Raw genomic sequence first — 25,643 nt, 5'->3', positions numbered from 1 at the left:
ACGGCGTAGTATTTTAGTTTTCGTCGTTGTATGTATATCTTGCGGCCTTGTTCTTTTAATATGTGTCATATTTTTCCTTTTTAACAACGGTGATTTTTTTGAGTTGGTCGTCTATTCTCATCCTCGACTATTTTCTAGAACTTTAGCAGACTAAACACGTCTGTTTTTATTTTTTTCCGACGTTGTTTTATTTAACAACGTCTAATATTTATCGTCGTTGTTTGTTTCTGAAAATAGGACGTATAAATTTTGTAATACGACTCTCATATATTTGTAACCGACGTTGTTTAGTTTTTCAATGTCTACTCTATAAACATATACGTCGTAAATAATGACACTGACAACTATTTCCACGTCATCTTTTATCGAAAAATCGAAGTGGAAAATTAATTTTACGACGGTTGTTTTTATATATGCGACGTAGTAGGTATAAATAACGTCGTCTTCTAATGTATTTAAAGACGTCATATTTTTTATTGTCGTGAAAATTATATTTAACGTCATCGTGTTTGTATTTTCGTCGTTGTATGTCTATCTTGCGGCCTTGTTTTGTTAATATGTGTCATATTTTTCCTTTTTAACGACGGTTTTTTTAGAGAGTTGGTCGTCTATTATCATCCTCGATTGCTTTTTTTAGATCTTTTTGCAGTACAAAGACGTCGTTTTGTATTTGTTGATGACGTTGTATATGTTAACAACGACGGTTATTTAGCGTCGTGGTTTATGAGGGAAAAGATGACGGTGGATTCCACGACCATTGAAAAACCCAATACACGACGGTGATTTACCGTCGTCTTTTTGCTTTTTTGTAGTTGTGTAAATATGTTTTATTATCCCCTAATTACAGCACAATTACCGATATGAGTCTTTCTATCTTCACTCTCTCTTCTTCCTTCTCCCTATACTGTCTTCTCCAAAACAATTTTATGATTGCCGGATTTTTCATGGGTGTTAAACACAGAATCAACCCCTTTCCCCATGTTGGCTACCATGTTTTGTTCTTTTGTCTCTTACGGCCTGCAACTAGTGGTCAATTTCGCAACCAAAAAAAAAAAACCTAGTCGCTATAATGTGGTGGAAAAAGCAACTGATCCGATAAAAACGTTATATCTTCATGGACTTCCTCAGAAATCTAACTATATTGTTCTTGTAGATCTGAAATAATATAATATTTAGAATCAAAACCCAACTACCTTTCCTTGTTGTATGAAATGGGTGAGACGGAGGAGGAGGAAGAGGAAAGGCTATAAATGAATAAATAAATACATAAATAAATAAATCTGATGGGATCAGTGCATTAATTAGAAGAGAATAAAAATTTAAAATATATGTAGTTGTATTAAATGATTTGGCATGCCACATCATCTTTCACATAAAATGGTATACAATTGTGGTACAAAAAGATGGTCTCCCTAGTATTACCCAATTAAGAATCCCATTTCAAAATCTAAAAAGGGAAAACCTGTTGAAGTTCAAATTTGACAGTTTCCCAATCCAAACCTCTCCTTCCTCACAAAATGGCTTACCTAACAAAGAGAAACTCCAATTCTTACGACGACGATTGCAGCGACGACGTTTCACAATCACAAAATCAATCTATCTACTTGGCATCAGAATCAGAAACCAATTCCCCGAGCGACCAATTCTCCTCCTCACAACCACAGCCCGAGTCTGTTTCTTCAAGTAATCAAATCAAAGCCAGAGCCTCACTGCCATCAAAGACTAAAAATTTCTCAGAACCCACAACCAATCAGACCCCTTACTACATACCCATTGCGCCTCTGCCGATCTTTCGGGGCGGTTCGAACGAATGCCCGGTTACCCATTTAACCCGGTTCGCCAAATTTTGCCGCGCAAATTTCAGTTGCCCAACAGTGGACGTGATGGTGAGAATATTCCCGGTGACGCTTGAAAATGAAGCGGCTCTGTGGTACGATTTGAACATTGATCCCTACCCTTCGTTTAGTTGGGAAGAAATAAGATCGCTGTTCTTTCAGGCGTATGATCAGATCGATCAATTGCGGTCGGAATTGACGATGATCAAGCAGGGCAGGGATGAGACAGTGCGTGCTTATTTTCTGAGACTGCAATGGATTTTGAAGCGGTGGCCGGATCATGGACCGCAAGACAATGTGCTCAAAGGGGTTTTTATTGATGGGTTGAGGAAGGAGTTTAAGGATTGGATTGTTGCAGAGAAACCCAGTTCCTTAAACGACGCTTTGAGGCTTGCTTTTGGGTTTGAAAAAGTGAAGAGCGTTCGGGCTGCTACCGCGGCAAAAGAGAAGGTTGTCGAGTGCGGGTTTTGCGGTGGGGGGCATGAGGAGAAGGGGTGTGAGGTAAGGGACAGGATGAGGAAGTTGTGGGTGAAGAGTAAGGAGGAGGGGTTGGTGAGGATGGTTTCAGTTTTGGGGAAGAGGGAAGAGGAAGGAGTGGAGAGAGAGGAGGAGGGAGAGTTGGTGGAGTTCAAGAAGAAGGGGCAATGCCAATGTTGGAAGCACCAGTGTTGGAAGAAAAAGCTTGAGAGGAGTAAAAGCCTTGTGAAAAATAGTCTTTTAGTGAAGGTTGTGTCCAATATGCCATAGCAAGTGAGGACCTAAAATGGAACTCTTCTCTTGGAGACAAAAGTTGTGAGAACAGTGAATCAACAAACTATTAACATAATCATTACTAGCCTCTCTGCACGCGCTTCTGCGCCTGCGAGAGGTTTTTTTTAAAAAAAATTAAATTTATTTTAGAATTAAAAAAGATAATGGATAGTTGTGTTCCATAAAAATAGGATCCATTATCTGAATTTTCTTTTAATTTTAATTTTTTTAATATGAAAAATTATGAATTTACCATATTATCCTTATTTAATTAATAATTTTAATTCTTAATGTTTGCATTAACCAAGGGCATTTTCTGGTATTTTGAATGTTTCACCATTCTCCGCCTTTTGCTTTATATATATATAGATAAATAAATAAATAAAACTAATATATCGGGATAAAATATCTTATTTAAACTCAACCAAAAATATATATATATATCTATGATACCGTACAGATTAAATTCAATTCCATTGAACATAAAATTAGGTATTTGTCTGGGCTTCATCCTCATGTTGGGGGCTTGGTCTTGTGAAGCCATTTCTTGTAGTCTGCAAGATGCATCTATGCATGGGAGATACGAGCAATGGCTAGTTCATAATAGCCGAGTATACAACGACATTAATGAGAATTTAAAGTGTTTTAAGATATTTAAGGAAAATGTTGCATTTATAGAATCTTCCAATAACAACGTAAACAAATCATACAAGTATTAAGCGTCAATCGATTTGCAGATCTTACGAATGAAGAGTTCAAAGCAACAAGAAATAGATTCAAGCGGCATGAATGCTCGACAAAGACAACTTCTTTCAAATATGAAAATGTTACGGCTAAAGTGCCAGCTACAGTGGACTGGAGAAAACAAGGAGCTGTTACCCCAATGAAGGACCAAGGCCAATGTGGTAATTAAGCGTCTAGTTAATATTTAATAGCTAAGAGAAAAAATATATATATAGTCCCCTTCTATTGAGGGATCCCTCAAATAATTTTATTTGAGGGACACTTTTTAGGGTCCCCTACGAATTTTTTTTCAACGATCGAAACCATCTATTTTTTAAGTATATTTTCTTTTTGTTCAGTTATCCAACTATGTCTAAATTAATTATGTCATTTTCTTATAATCATTATATAGCAAAAAATGCTTAATATATAACTCTGCTTTAAAAAGAAGGGCTTCTTAGATATATGTCCATTTTCATCAAGATGTAATGGATGTAGTACATATGATCTCCCTTTTCAATTGTAGTCCACTCTCACCAAGTAAGCAATTAGAATGTCCATAATTTTTAAGGAATTTCCAGTGTATGAGACAATCATAAATGGAATTATATGAAAACACTTTCCTAAAATTCAGCATTTCCTTATGTGTGTGTGTATATGTGTTTCCTTTTATATATACGTACCTACATTACAGGTAGTAGTCTTTTTTCTTGAGTTTTCTTAAAAAAAAATTTGATGGAGTTTCCTATATATACAAACACACACACACGCACACACACACACATACCTGCCTTTCAAGTGATAGTTTTTTTCTTGGGTTTTCCAAAGCAATTTTTATGGAGTTTCATCTCAATATACTCAAGTGCGAGTATACTTGTTGCAGATGTATGAGTTCCTTTTTTTCCTTTTTCTATAACCTTTTAGATAGGTACTTTTTTACTTTAATTATGATTTTAAAAATCCATACCAAATGTATTATATGAGTTCAATTACTTGAACTAGAGGCAATTTATGGGTATAACTATGTGCACAAGATCTGGCTTTTGGGTTTAATTACCTAGAATGGAGGTAACTTATGGATTTAATTACCTAGACTCGGAGAAATTATACAATAGTACGGTAGTACCATCTGGCAATTGACACCTGGTACTACGTTCCACTAAGCTTGTGACATGTGGATGTAATAAATTTCTCTCTAACGATGTTTGTTTCTCCAAAACCTCCATCTCTTTCTTCTCGTTTTCTGAAATATTAAAACTATTCCAAATTTCAGTCGGAAGTTTACCCATGAACACATCGCATGTGCAGATTAAGTTTAGAGCACCCATTACTTGTCAAAGATTATGAGAGAGAATAACAAAATTTCTAAGAGGCCCATTAATTAGAGATCTATGAAGAAATTGAAGAACTTTCCCGAAATCCATTACCCACAATCTTTGTTGGTCTATCACACCATTATTTCAAGCAAATTCATTATTCAACAAAGACACATCAACGATCATGCGTTGTTCGTGGTTGATTTTTAAAATAAAATAAAAATTATGGGTTGAAAAACACCTTCTCTTGGAGAAAGAACATAAAAAAAAATATCCATAAATTTTGGCAATTTTTAGTGAGAGTTTGCTTCAAATAAATCAACTGCTAAAAGAAATAATCTTGGCTTCTTGCATCATGTAACTCCATTGTTATTATTATCTTTTCTGGTAAGCACCTTCAAACTTTTTTTTGCGGTCAAAGTCGGCGCCTTCAAACTTGAGTTCAGTCTCTAGGAAGAATAACAAAGACACGGAGGTTTGGAGAAGGCAAACACGGAGAAATTTATTACCATATCCACATGTTGCAAGCTCAATGGAACGTAATACTACATGTCAATTGCCACGTGGTACTACCATACTATTGTATAATTGCAGCTGGAGTAGAGGCAATTAAATTCAAATCAAATCTAATAATTAATTTCCTACAAATCAATACCTTAACGATTTTACAAATCCATAATTTACCTTATTTATGTTTTAGGGGCATAATTGGAACAACAAAATAATTAATAAATAAATAAAATAAAGCATAAACATCAATATAAAAAAAAACGCATGTAATCTTATGTGGCGCAAAAGTCAAAGGACTTAGATCAACAACAACTTCTACATGGATTGCACCCAACATCTCTCATAAGAATTGGACTTATGCCAAATTTTCTATAAAAAGAATGGAGAAGAAAGCTAGGTTTTGAATAAAATAAATCCTAGCATTGAAAAGACATGAAATCCATGAAATCCAAATCTTCCGAGATATATTGAAGTATGAAAATTTGGTTTTGTAGATAATTACCATATTATCGCCATCTCAAACGACAAGTCCTTACTCTTTCCTAAGTTATAGATAAATGAAGTTTCCAAAATTGAAACCCTTAATTAACAAAAAGATAAGCTGGAAAAAAAAAATTAACAAAAAGATAAGCAAGAAAAAATGATAAACTAATCTGGAAATTATGTTATTGGTTAGCTAGTAGCTTGATCTTTACGTCACAAATGAAAACCTGATAAGCATCAATTAAACCTGACCGACTTTATACCCTAAACCACACATTCGATGCATCTTCCAATGCCCTAGAGTAAACTATAAAGCATTACAGAGCACAATCAAGCAGCCGCTAATTCTGTCAGAAAGACTAGCTTATTTCCTTGTGGAGAAAACAAAGAACTAAGAACTGAGTGAAGAAGAATAATGAAAAGAAAGGTAGATGAAAAATTAGACGAAGAAAACCACAGCATGTGCAGTCATGGAGTGCACTGGTCGAGAGGGAAGTTGATTGGAAAAGGAAGCTATGGTTTTGTTTTTCTTGCTACTCCCAGGAAACCAACAAAGGATGAGCATAGCCGCGGTATGCTCAATTTGCGAGAAATGATGGCGGTGAAATCAGCAAAGGTCTCTGCTTCTGAGTCCATTAAACATGAGTCAGACGTTCTCCTTGAGATCAAGGGTTGCCCTTTCATTATCGAGTGCTTAGGTGAAGAGACCACGGCCACAGACAAGGGTGACATGGTCTACAACTTGTTGTTAGAATTTGCTTCTGGAGGAACCCTAGATGGTCTCATACATAAATCAAAAGGTCATAAATTATCCGAATATGATGTTAGAAGATACACAAGGTCAGTTCTTGAAGGGATTCAACACATTCACAAGTATGACTATGTTCACTGCGATTTGAAGCCGGACAACATTTTGCTTGTGCCTACCACAACAACTAGTTCTGGTGGTACTAGTTTTGTAGCCAAGATTGCAGATTTTGGACTCGCTAAGAAAACCAAAGTAAATTACAGTCGATGGAGAGGCACGCCTAGGTATCTGTCCCCAGAGGCTTTTATTAATAACAAACAAGATCAGTCCTCTGATATTTGGTCTCTAGGTTGTATTGTGTTTGAGATGCTAACCGGCAAGTCGCCCTGGGATTTGAAGCCTGGTTACAATCCAAACAATTTCCCTGACGTGTTGATGTTTGATCATCTACGTACTTGCAAACTTCCGACTGGGATCTCAGATATGGCCAGGGATTTTCTCAAGAGTTGCCTTGCCATGAATAGCAGGGAAAGATTAACAGCGGAAAGTCTCTTGTCTCATCCATTCGTAGCGCAGCCACAATCATCAAAAGAGGGTCATACCAAGGTGAAGCTGATTAACTCCTTTTTGGGCTACGCATCTGGTGTATGTTGCTTCAAACCGAGCTCAGATTACCATGCAAACTCTGCCATTGTACAATGAAAGCATCCTTCCCTGCCGGATTTCGGTATTCCAGCTAGGTTGTTTTTTGTTGTATTCCTTTTTTGTCTGTAATATGAATCAATTCAAATCAATCATGTCAAGTCTGTAACCACAAAAGTTTACAAACATATTCAAGTTTTTCTCGAAATATCTGTGTACTTTTAATGGTCTTAATATAGTAATAATACAGCAACTGGGGCAAGCTGTCTATTATGCCTTTAAAATAGCTTCACTTCCATTTCGATGGTTTGTGGTTTGCTGGTTTATTGAACTGGAAATCCATTTTTCTGTTTGGGTTTAGAGTAACTCTTGAGTAGTCTCTTCGATCCTGGTTTTTCCAGTTTTGTGCAGCCTCCCTTTGCCTGATGGTTCTGAATAAACCAACTTTTTGTTAGTAGTCTATGAGACAGGTTGGAAAGATGATATTTTGGAAGAATAATTGGATGAAGGATATGATTTGTGGGGGGACTGATGATATTTTAGAACATAATGGATATCTATAATGATTTGACTGGTGATATTGCAATAGAAAATGATAGCGAGTTTTCTATTTCGTTTGGTTATGAATGTATATAGCTTGGCTCAGAGAAATTTTGTGATTTTTGTTGTTGTGCTACTTCTACTGGGATTCTCTGGTTTTCCAATTGCTGCAGTGTCCTTCTCTTCTGGTGGTTTACTGATCATTGACATGAAGCAGGACAATGTAATTTGAACAGGAGAGACTGCACAAATTAAACTTCTAGCAATGGAGTTTTGAAAAAATAATAATAATTAAAGAATATAAGATTTTACTCAGTTTGTCAACATTATCACATTAAACATTCACTTCTGTAGCAACACAAAGGAGAGAGAGAGATATCTGAGAAACCATTGTCGTACAGTTACTAGGTACAGTTACTTGTTGACAAGGAGACCGCATTGTCGTACTATGTACCTTTCATATGCATACGACGTTCCTTGTCCAACTGCTCTCTCATCATCAAGATTGCTTTTGTTTGGGCCCTCTTAAAAGTTTCAAATAATGTGCGAACTCACAATGCGAGGAATATGATATGCAAACGAAAGGTACATAGTACAACAATGTGGTCTCTCTGGGGTGAAGAGGGGTACATAAGAATGCAAAGAGATGTTGATGCAGCTGAAGGACTTTGTGGCATAGCGATGTCTGCCTCTTACCCCACTGCATAGTTTTAGCATCATCTTAAATCAATTCCTACAATATATACCCCTTATAGGTATATCCAATGATAAGTATGAACTTGTAAGTGTAATACTTAATAGTGATCGTATCGGTGATGATGTAAACCATCCATTTCAGTTAATGATGTATCTTCTAGTGGTTTTTTGAACTGGGAATCCATTTTTCTTGTTGGATTTGCCTGTTGGGTGCTCCCCTTAATTTAGTTTGTTGGTTCTGATTATTAAACCAACATTTTGTTAGTTAGGAGCAAGGTCTAAAATATCGGTGATATCGGAAATATCGATAGTCCAAAAACACGGAAATTTCGATGGAAATATCGGGATATTATCGATATCAATAAAAATTGAATAAAAACCACGGAAATTGTAAGAAAAACTTGGAAATTTTTATTGAAACTTTGGAGGATGCTTATTTAGTCAATTATCTATTAGTTTATCACAAAAAATTGGAAGGAAATGCATTGCATGATGGATTTAACTAATTTAAGTTGATTATATAGCGACCTGACAAACACTGTGAGTGTAGAAAATATGTAGTAATTAATGAAAGAAGATTAAACACACCACAATCATTTATATATAATGATTTGCTACAATATTTTACATTTTATACATTGCATGGTAAGATACATAAATGACTTAGTACCACATAGAGTTCCTATAAGGTTCAAAACTTTCACTATCTTCATCATCTCTATGTGTAGAGTAAGTGTATTGTGAAGAGTAGTCATCAAATGATAAATTCCCAAAATAATTTTGCATGTAATTGTTAACATGCCACCCATATGGATCCGAAATTGGTTGACGCTGTCCATGAGCAAAATCATTTGAAAATTGAGTATCAGATTCTTTCCATGAGCTGCTCGATTCCTTCCCAAAAGGAATGGGATATGAAGGGTAGGGAAATGGTTGGTTATGAGTATAATCATAGTTACTACTTCCCACTCCAACAGAGTCTGAAGTTATAGATAACGAATCATCTTCTTGACTTGACAAAATCGCCTTGCCTCTTTCTCTACGAGTATAGTCCTTCCCTATGGCACCAATTCCTGGTCCTGCCCGCCTACTCCCATGGTCCTCATCTTGTGTTGCATGCGTGAAGTTTGCCTCACCAGTTAAGGGGCTCATAAATTCGGGAGGCGGTCCAACATAGTTTCCATATCCACCACTACCTCCAGCTCCACTATATCCTTCATCATTCCCACCTCCAGTGGTAGGCGAGTCTCCTGATCTTGTACTAGAGCTATCATTAGTATCAGCAGGATCTTGTGGTTGAGTAGGATTGGAAGAAGGAGGAATTCCTTTATTTCTTGGTCTTGGGCGTAAAAGTTCTTCCAAAGAGTCAGCGCTGCTAGATCCCACCTCCTCCTCTAATACTCTTTCTACATTTATCCCTTCAGTACGTGCTTCTTCAGCAACTCTTAGGGCTGGGTTGCCTTCATCATCATCATCTAAATGAAGAGGTCTTATCCATTGATAAAGTTGGTTACCTTCTGTATCATCATCTTCAGCAGCAATATCAAACACATCTAGTGGGTCACCACGGTCGACATGATCTATATCGGCTTCCTTATCTCGAATTTGAAGCTTCATGTTGTAGTAGCAATAAACTAATTTTTCCAACCTACTATGAGCCAACTTATTTCTTTGCTTTGTGTGAATGAGTGCAAATGTACTCCAATTTCTTTCACAAGCAGACGAGGAAGCTGTTTGTGATAATACTTTGATTGCTAACTTTCTCACAGTTGGTGCATCAGTCCCATACATGATCCACCATTCAGCTGTAATGAAAAATAATATTGATAAGTCTAATAACTCCAACAAATTCTATTATAAACTGATAGTGAAATATGTTTACACTCACTAGGAGACATTTTTGTTCGAGCAGCAACTGATGTTGGTTCTCCAAAAGTTCTTCTTGCATCTTTAAACCATGTTAGCTGAATTCAATAAATCGTGTTAGTGTAATCCAACAATGTAATTATTATAATTTAAGTAATTATGTACCTCATTTCCAAATTGGCCAACTGCTGGTGATGCAGGGTCTAATTTAGAATATACTTTGTGTACAGCACGTATAAGGGTACCATCGTCTCCAATACCAGGTCTGTATTGGTATCGAGGATTCAAATAATATGCTGGTCAAAGAAACATATACTCTAATAAGAGAAATAATACTTATTCAACTAAAGAAATGAATTGCAAATTATGACATAATTTATACCTGCTGCATGCATTGAGTCCAAAAAGAATGATCAAGCACTATACTTTCCACCATACGACCTGCATTTGAGCGGCTGAAATTGTGGTTGGCCCAATCTTCGCTAGTGAATAGTTGCTTTAACCCTGATTTCTTTTTAAGTAGGCTATCTAATGCAATATAGTTTGTGGCGAATCGAGTGGTAGCTGGACGAATAATTTCTCCTCTGCAAAATTCACGCATCTTTGCCAACAACCAACCGTGATTGTAAATATAATTTGTGATCGTTCTAGCTCTTTTTATGACATTGGAAATATTCTCTCTCTTCCCCATTGCCTCAAACATGAGATCAATACAATGTGCTGCACATGATGTCCAAAATACATTATGACGCTTCATTAACTTTTTTCCGGCTTTGATGTCACATCCCAGGATCGGCTCCGCCGTAGCACGATATTGTCCGCTTTGGGCTCCCCTCTCTGCCCTCACGGTTTTGTTTCTGGGAGCTCACGAGCAACTTCCCAGTGGGTCACCCATCCTGAAATTGCTCTAGCCCCCAACTCGCTTAACTTCAGAGTTCCCATGACTCTGAAGCCAGTGAGCTCCCAAAAGGACTCGTGCTAGATGGATGCGGGTGTGCACATATAAGGCACATCACCCCCTCTCTGTTGGTCGATGTGGGATCTTAAAATCCACCCCCTTAAGGGCCCGACGTCCTCGTTGGCACACTCGCACCACACGGCAGAGTGGCTCTGATACCAAATTGTCACATCCCGGGATCGGCTTCGCCGTAGCACGATATTATCTGCTTTGGGCCCCCCTCTTTGCCCTCACGGTTTTGTTTCTGGGAGCTCACGAGCAACTTCCCAATGGGTCACCCATCCTGGGATTGCTCTAGCCCCCAACTCGTTTAACTTCGGAGTTCCTACGACTCCGAAGCCAGTGAGCTCCCAAAAGGCCTCGTGCTAGATGGATGCGGGTGTGCACAAATAAGGCACATCACCCCCTCTCCGTTAGTCGATGTGGGATCTTACAATCCACCCCCCTTACGGGCCCGACGTCCTCATCGGCACACTCGCACCACATGGCAGAGTGGCTCTGATACCAAATTGTCACATCCTGGGATCGGCTCCGCCGTAGCACGATATTGTCCGCTTTGGGCCCCCTTTGCCCTTACGGTTTTGTTTCTGGGAGCTCACGAGCAACTTCCCAGTGGGTCACCCATCCTGGAATTGCTCTAGCCCCTAACTCGCTTAACTTCGGAGTTCCCATGACTCCGAAGCCAGTGAGCTCCCAAAAGGCCTCGTGCTAGATGGATGCGAGTGTGCACATATAAGGCACATCACCCCCTCTCCGTTGGTCGATGTGGGATCTTACATTTTACAAATGCAGAACTGTTGTCGGTCACGACTTGGACAACATTATGCTCTCTCACCTCCATGATCACATCCCTCAATGGTTTGTAAATATACTTGTAGTTCTTTATATGGTTTGAAGCATCAACAAACTTCAAAAAAATTGTCTTTCCCTTAGAGTATACCATGAAGTTTATGATAGACAATCTGGTCGGGCCAGTCCATCCGTCACACATGATTGTGCAACCATTAGTTTTCCACTTTGACCTCAACTTGTTGACATACTCGCTAATGTTTTTATACTCCATTTCCAAATATTTGTTTCTTACCTCATAGAGAGTAAGAGGTTGTACTCCAACACTGGCCTGTTGACATCCCAATACCATATTTTTGAAATGATGTGATGATGCCTTCTCAGCAGGGACATTGTCATAGATAAAGAACTTGCTAATTAGACTCCCCATTCCCTCCTTCACATTACCTCCAGCGAAATAACTCCAAACACTCTTTTGGCGTGCTTTGGATGATTTATATAAACTTGGGGCCATTGGTGGTGTTGGTTGTGATTCCCTAACACTTGCTCCCCGTCTCATCTGTGCACCACCACTTGTCCCGGAAACTTGTGCTCTAGTAGGAAGTTTGTGGAGGTGTTCTCTTTCCCATGCTGACTGTTTGGAGGCACGTAATGCTTGTTTAAAATTGCGTCGCTCTTCAGGTTCCATGTCATCATCACATTCATCCTCATCGTCATCATCATCACTGTCAACCACTATCAACCGCTTGGCCAATGACTTCTCCTCGTAGTCCAGCTCGAATATTTTCCATTCCATGTGTTTTCTTTTTCTTCTGGTGTTGTTTATTTTTTAACAATGTGGTGATGAATGCCTTCACTTCTAGGGGAACACTATCGCATCGTTGGACATTATTTCCTGGATCCAATCCACTAAGATGATACTTAAGTCGTGTCACTCCACCACTCTTTATTACCCGACCACAATATTTGCAAATTGAGCCATTTTTGTTTCCGTCTATTGGGTCTCCATGTTCCCAAGCTGGATCACGTTTAGTAACTCCACTAGACATCTTAAACGTACCTATATTTATTTGTCATAGAAATTAGGTAATTATTTTTAGCCAAAAAATATAATAGTGACGGTTATATAAGAGAACCTAAATAATAAAGTTATTCTACGGAAGAATTAAATAGGAAGCAAGAAAAATGATTGTAGGAGTTTAAGTAATTACGAAAATAATATTGAATAATAAAACCTAATAATGAATAATAATCCAATTCGGTAATAAAATAATAAATAACATTAAACATATTAAAATTATCCTAGGGAATAATTATACAACATTACTTAATTACTTCAAAGAATTAACATGCAAGTATTATTTGGTTCTCATATCACATGCACCAGTTCACACAAATTTTTTGTTGTTGTATAAATTACAATAACATATATATAAGTTTGTAAACTTACCTTAAATATGAAACTCTTTGTGTAAAGGCCAAATAGAATATGCATGGACCAACAAGAAAACAATAATGAAACAAGTGTAACAAAATGTGATGGAAGCATATAAAGTCTTTAATAATGAATTTAGAGACAATAAATACACATGTAAGTGACCACATGTCATTGACTAAGTAAGTAATTGACACAATTTAAAATATAATACCACCTTAAATTTGGAATAGATAATAATAAACATGCAAATTAAATAACAATAATGAATGAGAATAACTTACTATGAACTTGTGGGGAAATTGAGGTTGATAGATGTTGAGAAAAATATGAGCATTATGTTTTGTTTTGGAGAGATGTTGAGAAACAAGGGACGGCATGGAACCATTTGATTTTATTTGTATATATAGAAATAGGATTACCTAACTATATGTATAGAAATATGACTACAACTAATTAGTTAGGTGAGTGGTTGAATGGTGGGGTGAATGAGTAAGTTGAAACGTGGTGAATAGTTGAAAAGTTGAAACTTGAAAACTAGCTCGCAAGTAGTGTATTATATATATTAGATTACATAGTTTATAATCACAAACTTATGACCAGCGTGGTGGTTAGGAGGCTGCAATTTTCGGAGTGGAGATGGGTTCGAGCCCCAGCGTGATTGACCATTTGAAGTTGCCAATTGAACGGAAATATCGTAGCCGAAATATCGGCGAAATAATCGAGGAAATTATCGATAAATTGACGATATATAAATGGATTTGTGCGAAAATATCGCTGGACAAAAAAAACGATAATTTCGCCGAAATTATCGATTTTTAATACTGTGGTTAGGAGTGTATGAGAGAGGTTGGAGAGAGGATATTTTTGGGAGAATAATTGGCTCAAGGCACTGATTATAATGGAAGGTAATATGTCACATTCCGGAATCGGCTCCGCCGTAGCACGATATTGTCCGCTTTTGGCCCCCCTCTCTGCCGTCACGGTTTTGTTTCTGGGAACTCACGAGCAACTTTCCAGTGGGTCACCCATTCTGGGATTGCTCTAGCCCCCAACTCGCTTAACTTCGGAGTTCCCATGACTCCGAAGCTAGTGAGCTCCCAAAAGGTCTCGTGTTAGATGGAGGCGGACATGTACATATAAGGCACATCACCCCCTCTCTGTTGGTTGATGTGGGATGTTACATGATATTCCAATATAAGATAATAGTGAGTTTTCTATTTAGCTTGGCTCAGAGGAATTTGTGAGTTTCAGCGCCTAAAACTCTCACACCAGAAGCTGTTTCTCTATTGTGCTACTTCTACTGGGATTCTCTGGTTTGCTAGATTGCTGCAGTGACCTTGTCTTCTGGTGGTTTACTGATCATTGACTACATGAAGCAAGACAATGAAATTTGAACAGGAGACTAGTGCAATTCTTAGTTTCCAGCATTATTTATCAGATTTGACTCTGTTTGTCAACATTCTTTATCACATTAAACATTCACTTCTGTAGAAACACAAAGGGGATAGGGAGAGAGAGAGAGAGATATATCTTAGAAACCATTCAAACAAATCCAAAAAATTATTTCTTGAATAAATCCCCTCTGCTACAAATGTTAATCATTTTTCTACTTTTGAATCATATCTCAGCAATTAATTCTATTTCAATAAAAGGACAGAAATTAGGATCATTACACATAAATTTTGTACAGTCTCTACCCTTACAAACTTGAACTGATCACTTTATAACATCAATGCACAGTCACTTCTTCACTGCTTGAACTCAAAGTTACACTTGCAGTATCAGATTGTGAAGCTCCATTATATTCTTCTGGTTGTATTCACTGCACAAACGAACAGATGAGATAAGAGCTCTTCAGCAGTTAACCTTTTACAGGGATTGAAGGCTAGGCAGATCTTTAGAAAATCCCTCCCCTCCTTTGAGATTTTAGCTGGAATCTTGGGAGAGTCAAAAACAAGCATGTCCAGGAAATCCTGAGGCTTCCAACAAAAACGCGTATCCCATGGGGGCTTCCCGATGAGCATCTCAAGCACAATGCAACCAACAGACCAAATTTCAGAGGGCTGATCCTGCAACTAGTCAAGCAAAGCTTCTGGGGACAGATACATCGGAGAGCCTTTACATCCAGATCCACCCACCTTTTCTTTTGTTCTCTTAGCCAATCCGAAATCGGCTATCTTCGCCACCAAACTAGTACTTCCACAACTTGTGGTGGTAGGCACAAGCAGAATGTTCTCCGGGGTCAAATCGCAGTGAACATAATCACACTGGTGAATGTGCTTAACCCCTTCAAGAATTGACTTGGTATACCACCTATTCCGGCAATCCACAACCATCGGAATTCTTGATCAGATGATCAAGGCCAGAGGCATATTCCAAGAACAAATTGTAGACCTTCTCACCATTCTCATCGGCGGTGAATTGTCCACCAAAGCACTCAATAACAGAAGGGCAGCCCTTAAGTTTGATGAGCACCTCTGCCTCATGCTGAACAGACCTTAAACATGGCACCCAGTTAGACGATTTCACCACCATAATTTCAGGCTTACGACCAAACCGTGTGATGGGTTTCGTGGAAGTGGCAAGATGAACAGACCCATATCTTCCTCTTCCGATCAGCTCTCCTCTTACCCAGTTCACTCCATGATTACGCCTGCAATTCCTCTTCTTCTTTATTTTTACTTCTACTTTTATTTCTGCCTTTCTTTTCATGATTGATGATGATTAATTTATGATAGCTTCTTCACAACAAAATTCACAGCCCTAGTGTTTATTGGACTCTTTCTACTATAACAACAGTGAGATGAAAGGAAGGTGAATTTGGGGTTTTATAAGAGTATAAAGTCGGTGGGGTTTCCTTGATTTGAGACTTGGACGCCAAGCTACTAAAGAATAGCTGGAAAACTACAACTAGTGCTAGTTCAAAACGCGTTTGAATTTAGAAACTTTTATTTTTAACCCACAAGGATTAGGACTCTGATATTACGGTGCTAATTACAAGATGGCAAGAGAATTAGAGTTGGGTAATATCAATATATATGAACTTTGATTTAAAAAAATTCTGTTTTGTTCAAAGTAATTACATAAAACCTAGATACCAATTACACTATCAACACCAATTTGCAAATGGGAATGAAATATTGCAAATAATTATGGGTGCGTTAGACAAATTTTTTTTTTCAATACCCAAAAAAATTACTTAATGTATTTTTTTTTTAAACATTCTCTTTTTAAAAAAATTATTTATAAATTCTTTTTTATGAGAAATTTATATTTAAAGAAACGGCAAATAGAAATGAAAAATCGCTGAAGGAAACAATAAAAGATCCCAAATTCGAAATTCCCCCATTCCTTTACCAGAACACAAATAATAATAACTTTTGAAGTATTTTAAATTTTAAACCAACCAATATTCTTAGCACATGAGAATGGGCCCCAAGGTCATCTCGATAATATAACACTCAATCGTCAGAGCATTATGGCCTCACATTCATTCGAGATACAAAAGTCTTTTTGTTCAAAGTAACACTTTTAAAGAAAAATATAAAGAAAATTTACCTACCCCTCTAGTTAAATTGTTTGTTTGATTGTAACCTTACACAAGCTTCCACATATAGTTAAAATTCAAAAAAGTTATAGCTTGCGATTTTCAATTAAGTAAAAAACTTTGCGGCCATCAACTAGTTCTTAGGGTTCATTTGAGATTGCTTCTTTAAGAAACACTTCTATTTATAAAGCACTTCTAACAATAGCACTTTTATTACAAAAGGGCTAAAATGTTCATAATAAATTTAAGTGCTTTCTAGAAATGCACTTGAGAGTGCATCTTGAAGAAGCACACAACAGGTGTCTCTCTAGAAAGTGATTCTACGATCCATAAACACTACTTCTTCGTTTTTCAGCCAAACGCAGTCAGGGAAACGCTTTTGGTTGTCATAAAGTGTTTTTAGCCCCTCTAGAAGCACTCCCAAAAATGTTAGTCTAGTTGACCAAAAAAAAAAAAAAAAAAAAAAAACCTCTTAGTGTTGTGGTATTTATCTTTCCAATGTTTCAAACATTCAAAGTTTGAATTCCCCCTCCCCATTGATTAAAAAAAAATACTTTTCCGCCATTAACCAATTGGGTGTTTAGTTGGATTGGCCCAGACCTTTGGTGTACTCCCAAATGGTCCTACGTTCAAGCTCCCATGGTACCCGTGTGTGTGGTTCTCCTACCTCCCCCTTCCTAACTTTGACAAAAAAGCCTAACATTAAAACTTAAAAGAAAGTAAAAATAGCCAACGAGAGGTGTAGCCTAGTGAAAAAGGGCATTGATTTGTAGACCAGTGGTCTCAAGTTCGAACCCCATGACATCTTAGTAGTTTATATGTGTGAGCAACTCCCATTCCCTTATAGTTTAGACTATTTCTTATATTAAAGAAAAATGAAAAATAAGAGGCGTACAAAGAAAGAGGAAAAATGTTTCATCAAGTCCCTTGAAAAAAATGAAAAGTAAGAGTATGCTTGGCATGTCCTACACTACAAGGAAAATCCCTTTAAGCGACGAAACAAGATGGTCGCTATAACACCAAATTTCGTCCCCAAAGATAAATAGCGACAAATATTTTTGGTCGCCAAGGTCGTCATTCAAAGCTCGTGGCTAAAAGTACCGTGCGACGAAACAAAATTTCATCGCTAAAATATTTTAGCGACCAAACTTGTCGTCGCTAAACAGCCGAGTTGGTCGCCTATAGAGAGGGAGTTGCCGAAAAATACCAAAAATTCCCACAAACATGGAATTATTTGGCGACGAAATAAATGTTTGGTCACCTAAACATTTCAGCGACGAATATTTTGGTTGTGAAAGATGTACTTTATTTGTCGCATATGTTAGTTGGTTTGGTTATTTTCAGAATGGGCGACGAAACAGATTAGTCGCCAAAACTGTAGATATTGGTATTGTCGATTGAGCGATGAAAACTAATTCGTTGCAAAAAAGTGCTATATTTTTTTTAAAAAATAATTATTTATATTTCAAGTTTTGTAACAGAATATTATTTACTCCATAAAGTTTTTGAAAAACAGTAAATAGATGAAATTAATAGAAATAGCATAATTACTATTCAAAAGATACTAGCTGTTTAAGCACACGTCAATGTATGCTAGGTACAAAAACCATCAAGTGGCTAGATACAAAAGCCCCTAGAACCCTCAAGGTAGGCTAGATACAAAAACCATCAAGTATGTAGAAGTACACACAACTTAATGACTATTTCCAATATCATCAAGATCCTCATAAACATTACGTGAACCACCATTATTATCTTGATCATCATCACAAGGAGAATCACCAACATGCCGGGACAGAACACCTAAATGTGAGGGTAGAGGACCATCATGGGTTCGCATCCACTCAATGACATCCAAAAGTTTACCCACTATGCCCTGAAGCTCACTTACTGTGCCTTTCAAACTCACCAACTGTGCCTTCAAGTTCCTTAACCTTTTGCTCTGTAGCAAAAGACGAGGCAACTCCACCACTATGCAAACTCTCCACTCGAAGACTAGAACCCAAGCCTCGAATCCTCTTGCCCTTTGCAACCCCAAGTTCTACAATCATGATCTCTAATTATTGTGGGATAAGGAGTGTGACTTGATCTAGTGGAGTTCTTGAACTCTCTGCCACTTGTTGCTTGGCCTTCTCATACTCTTCATTCATCTTCTTTTACAAAAAGAAGCAAAATAAAGAAAAGTCAATATATATAAATGCATAAAAAGAATGAAGTAAATGGGATGCCAGTACGACCAATTGTATTCATAAACTAGCAATGCCAATTATCCTAATCAAACAGTCACAAAGGAAAAAAAAAAATTCAACTTGAAGCAAATAATAAAAGGAAAAGGCACATAAAAAATGGAATAGATCTCTTTGGATATGCATACTGCAGGAAGTTTGAAAATACTCACAGATCTTATAAAGATCTTTTTCTGCATCTCCTGAAAGCAACAACAATACAAACAAGAAACTTCCAAAAACAAGGATTATAAATATTTGCCCAGCAACATGGCCCCCTTATAATTGGGCCTAAATTTGAACTTCTAAGAGCACAACGGGTTATTAGAACTGAATTTGTTTAATAGGTGTTTGGAATTGGGCCTCCAAAGAGGAAGAGAAGTACAACTACAGTAGCTCTGTTTCAAAACAATCTTAGCATGCACTTTTTTTGGTCATCAATATAAAAGATCATGAAATTTAGAAAACTCAGACACATATCTTCATTGTGTTTCTAATTAATTAGTTCTATTTGCAATGGAGAAAGCCTTTATATGATGCTAAAACCAAAGTACACAATTAGCATCTAAACTAATTGGTCATAAAAAACTTGCATGACCAGTTGATTTTTTAGAAATTTAGTTATATACCCAATCTTAGACATAGTCTTATAAAGAAACCCTATACTATTTAAAAACTATAAACTCACCCAAAAAAAACCCAAAAATTGACAGCTTTCAATTGTTTCAATTTAATAGCTGTTTTTTAGTTTATTTGTGTGTGTTAAATACCTATATTGCCCTTGTATTATGGATTTGAGAGAGAAAAATCAGATCTGCCCAGATCTGCATAGATCTACCAAAAAACCAAATATGCCAAAAAAACCAAATCAGATCTGCCTCGTGGCAAGGTGTTCAGAGGAAGCCAGGTTGCTTGTGATTTTCCTGCTTGCAAGGGGCTTGAGACCTTAGTTCGTCATTTCTCCAGCTGTAAAACCTGGGTTCCTGGTGGATGTGCTCACTGCAAGCGCATGTGGCAGCTTCTTGAATTGAATTCTCGTATTTGCGATGAGCCTGATTCGTGCAAGGTCCCTTTGTGTAGGTAAGCATGAGAAATCCGGTGGGACTTTGGTGTTGTTGCCAGTAATATGGATGCCATGTGCCACTATGATTGAAATGATTTTTGCATATTACTCTCCGTGGTTTCAAGCATTTCAACGAAAAAAATGGAACAGCAGACCCGTGACAAAGGAGCTTTCTCTGGTGTTGGAGCAAGAGGAGCTTCCAAACTCAATCTCAGGCTCAACTATATTCTTCATCTTTAATCTACAATTTTCAATATTTCACCTTCGATTTCTTGTTCTAAAATTGTGCTTCTATTGATTTTTTTTTTTTCGGATTGTTCAAGAACTCGAACGAACCTTGATCAAATGCTCTTAGCTCTACTCCTCATCTCAAGCTCTACTCCTCTTCACCACGTCGTCGTCATCGTTGTCTTCATCATTGTCATCGTCGTTGTTTGGTTTGGACTTGAGATTTTTGATCTTTTGCTTCAATTATGTGTTTCTCTTCGGATTTTAGTTGATTTTCGAAATGTATTTTAAGATTTGATTATCGATTTATCTTTTATTACTATTTCAGTTATGGATCTTATTTTTGTTTAACAATGTACTTCTATGACAAAGTATTAACAATGTACTTCTATTACAGAGTATTAACTACGTACTTCTATGACATAATAGTATTAACAATTTGGGCTCAACTTGTTTTGAGTTGGTTTGGTTTGTTCTTTCTTCATAGTTTCTTTGTTGGACATGTATTAGAAATAGCAACCTGACAAGCATTAATCAACATGATAGTAAACTAGCAGTGTTATTACCCTAGACTAGAACATTACGGGGGTAGACATGTATTAGAAATAGAATGTCATATGAAACTAGCAGTGTTATTTACAGGGGTAGACATGCATTAGAAATAAGATGTCATATGAAACTAGCAGTGTTATTACCCTAGACTAGAACATTACAGGGGGTAGACATGCATTAGAAATAGGATTTCATATGAAACTAGCAGTGTTATTACCATAGACTGGAATATTACAACCATTAATCAACATGACAGTAAACTAGCAATGTTATTACCCTGCACTGGAACATTACAAAGGTATACATGCATTAGAAATAGGATGTCATAGGAAATTAGAAGTGTTATTACCCTAGACTGGAACATTACAGGGGTAAACATGTATTAGAAATAGGATGTCATAGGAAAATAGCAGTGTTATTACCCTAGACTGGAACATTGCAACCATTAATCAACATGACAGTAAAGGTGTGGAATATTACAGTCATTAATCAACATGACACATTAATGAAGCTATGGTTTTCAAGACGTTTTGTTTGTAATGAATTGTTTGAGTTTTTTTATAAAATTGGCTGGGTTTGTTTTGGGTGCTATTTAAATTTTTTGTGTTGGACTTCTTTTTTAAATTGATCAATGGCAATCATGTAATTTATAGAAACTTAAACACCAATTTCTATGTAGTAAATGAGTTTTGGGTGTGTTTCTAAAGTGCATTCTATGTAGGTTTTTTTATAATTTCAGTCCCTATTTTGGGTATATTAGTGAAGCTCCCTTGATTTTTTGGATTGCAGATTATGCCAGTCAATAGTTAATTGTCACCAGGTTTATGTATTCCTTACCCTTTAATTTCAGCAGCCTCATTGATCCATATGCTCTTACCCTTAAGAATATGCATGTTGTTCCAATTGCTAATGTATGTAGGATTTTCACCCTTCTACATTTTCCCAACAAAAAGAAAATGAGAAATACTTGAAATTATTACAATATAATAAATAAATAAAGATTTAAAGTGACCGAAAATTATAAACCTCTGTAGTAGCTTCCATATGTTTTAGGAAAGGACGCGACCCCCTGTATGATCAAACTCTTTTTTTTTTTTTTCTAGGCATTGGTCTTGCAGCGTTTCTGTTTTGATTAAATACATGAATTGTTATTTCTTTTTTTCCATTTGATACTTAGAATAAGTTCCCAACCAAAAAATGAAAACTGCAGCTGTTATGATACATTAGATACTTGATATTGCTCATTTGCGTACAACGTATCAACCAAATAATGCCACTCTTCTAGAGTCCTTCGAGCACCAAAGATCTTTTCAGGGGTAGGTGTTTCTCGTGCAAGATCAAGGTCGGAAGCATATTGCTTATAGTGTCTGTGGAGCTTTGCTTTCCATTCTTTATAAGTTGAGTGCATATGGTCAGTAATAAAATTCCATATATCCAGATCCGTTAAGTCCACATCAAACATAAACTAATATCAATTAACCATAAACAAAACACGTATTAGTTATAATTTTCAATGCAAATAGAAACATTGAAGGATAAATTTTTGAGTTCCCACTAGAATACAATGAAGAATTGAAATAAAAAGAGAGCTAAATGAACAAAATTAAATTATAATCCATGAAGAATTAGATCAGATTACCTGCAATCCCAATGCCATATCTTTCTTCGTCTCAAAGCTCACTTTTTTCATCCCTAAAACATTCAGTGGAGCTTTATTGCGAGTGATTAACCCAATCTCATAGACGAACAGTTTCTGAGCCTCAATAGTCGCCATCAATTTCTGGGATGGATCCATCCGTATTGGAATCAAACTCTTCCTCTTTTTCACAACATCACAATTGCCAGCCCCACAGTTCGGCCACGAGTGTTCTTCCTCTGTGAAGAAGTTTGAGTATGCGTTCCCTCATCTAGATGACAAAAATTTAAAAAATCAATAACTAGAGTGCACAAAATAAAGGTATAAAAATTAAGGGCACAAAATATGGTATCAGTTACCCTGTTGGCGGGAACCCCCTTCTGAGGCTGATGAAGTACCTTCTTGTGGCTGAGTTGATTGTTGTTGTGGCAGCTGACATCGTTGCTCAAGTGGCTGTGGTGGTAGTAGAGTTGAAGTTTTCTTTTTCTTATTGTTATTGTTGCTTAAGGTAGCATCCCGCGTAAGTGTCATTCTACACATACAAACACATAAACAAAGAGAGAATACAACAATATAGTACTAGATCATTCCTTGAAAAAAATAAAAATAAATGATTGAACATCATACTTCAGCTGTAATGACATCGATTCTCATCACAAACGTGCTTGAGATAAAGGAATTATTCATCAAAAAATGATTGACCATCATGCTTGATCAGTAGGGAAGAAAAATAACACGCACATGTATTTCATTTACATAGGGAGGACATATGCAAACCTTAACTCGAAGATATTTCTTCAATATACAAACCTTACGCCTTAAAACACGTTAAGGAAAACATATAGTAACTTGAAGATAATTAAGAAACATATAGTGGCTAAACAAAAGACAACCTAACACTTCAATCCAAATCACTATAATCATCACTGTGCACCAAATATCCAAGATAAAAGTCTCAACATAAAACCAAATGGTTCAAAGTAATATTGTAAGCAACACATCCACCTTATACAGTTATAGCATATACAATGAATAAAGTCAGGCTTAAGGTCACATGTCTCTCATGTGGTATATGAATTATTTGAAATTAGTAATTAGGCTCTTCATCTCAATTCCAGAACAAATTATTATTCTTTACAGTTCTTAATTACATATACCCTAAATAATTATAAAAACCATTTCAAATTAACAAAAATTTACCCTTGAAGCTAATTGAATGACCTTGCATAAAATTCAAGCTACCAGTGATCAGCACATAAAGCCAAAATGGTTTGTTAAAAATTTTTAAAAATTTTTTTAAAAAAAGAGTGGCTGGAAGAGCTTGAAAAGGATTTCCAAAACAATCAAACCAACATTGAAGGATGATACTCCATCAGTTAAATTCTATTGTCCAATTAAGTGGTACTACACTTAGACACCGATACCAAGGGATAGAAAAATAATTGCTAAACTGACGAGTTAATCTATGGGACGATGACCCTACAGCTAGCTTATATATAAAATTTAGAGACAACTCTGCAGCTAGCTTATATCTAAACTATAAAGAGAACTCAATAAGCTACACTGGCAAAAAAATCAATAATAATAACAACAACAAAAACAAAAAAACATAAGCTCACAGACAAAGGCAAAGGAACCTTGAAACGATTACACACCTACATGACCAACTTCCAACTTCTAACTTTTCACTTCAATTATATAAATGAATTGTTATATTCTTTCTTCCAACAGATAGTAAAGAAATTCAGATTTAATCCAGAAGTATCAAGCAAACATTCAAGACTTGGAAAATAATTAATCAGACTCAAAGTATTAAAACATAAAAAAATGAATTAACTACTGGGTAGGTGTGCAAGTGAAACATCTCAAATTTGACACAAAACCCACATCAAATGCAAAATAGGGCATTCATATCAAGCATAAAACCATACTCAAATTTGACATAGAACCCACAATAACCACTTGAAAAAGAAAAGTCATTGTATTCAGAAAACTTGGACTGTTCGATGTTCAAGCATTTAAGATATCAAAAAGGAAAAATCAAGTACTGAAATTCAATTTCGATTTAAATTCCTAGGTATCTATTTCCGATTTTCCTTGATTATTTTCTCAACAACCAAATGGAATATACAACTGAAAATCAGCGCTCAAAAGAAAATGAAGGTAAGCGAGACAAGGTAGACTCACCAGAAGCTTTCCGTTGAAACACGCAGTGAGGAGGATTTCGGAGATGGAGTTTTTAGATGGCTGTCGATTCTTGACCGTGGTAGGGAAAGGCGTGCGAGATGGAGGATTGCTTTGCCGATGTCAGTGGAGGATTGCTTCGCCAATGTGATAGCAGCGGAGAGTGGGTCTGAGAGGAAATAACGAGTTGGGAACTTTTTATTTTTATTTTTTGTATTTATACTCTCTGGACTAGCCCCAAAAACTATTTGGTCGCCAATATGCTAACATACATAAAACAACATTGTTTTATGGCAAGCACAATGATCTGCGACGAAAAACAAATGGTCGCCGACCCCATGAAAATTTTAAGCGCCAATTCTAACTTAGCGACAACACATTAAAACTCAGCGACCCAATATCTTCGTCGTCACAAATTTCAGAGTTTCGCGCGCACCCAATTCAGTCAATCGCGACCAAATATATGTTTGGTCGCCAAGTACTTGCCTAACCATCAAAAACTTTCGTCGCCCTTAGTTGATAAATTAGTCGCTATTTAGTTGACTCAAGTCAAGACGAATGTCTAAAAATCATGAACTTTTTGGGAAACTAATTGGGAAAATTTCGTCGCCAATGTGCTTTTTGGCGACCAAAATATTGTGCGTCGCAAAAGAGGTTTTTCCTTGTAGTGTATATATAACATGATGAGGATGTGTTCCAAAAAAAAATAAAACCGTTGTTGGCAATGTGATGTGTGCATGAGCAAATGGAGAAATATCACCGGTGAATGAAGTTAAGGTTTCACACCCAAAATTAATTGGCAAAGGGGGGAGTACTCGAATTCCTTATAACTGATGCTAGGTCCTTTAATTTTTTTAATGTGGCCCAAACACTTTGAACAATCAGGTTGAATTTGCAAAGAATGATTCTAAATT

At 36.7% G+C, this 25,643-nt stretch overlaps 1 pseudogene; it reads left to right on the top strand.

Annotated features, from left to right (window-relative positions):
• LOC18784158 overlaps positions 3,155 to 25,643 on the top strand; it is a 146,310-nt pseudogene continuing 123,821 nt past the window's right edge.

This window comes from Prunus persica, chromosome G3 (assembly GCF_000346465.2).
Source record: "Prunus persica cultivar Lovell chromosome G3, Prunus_persica_NCBIv2, whole genome shotgun sequence".
In the NCBI taxonomy this organism is placed as follows: Eukaryota; Viridiplantae; Streptophyta; class Magnoliopsida; order Rosales; family Rosaceae; genus Prunus; species Prunus persica.
Note: the sequence above shows the minus strand (reverse complement) of the source record. Positions and strands in the feature narration are given on the sequence as shown.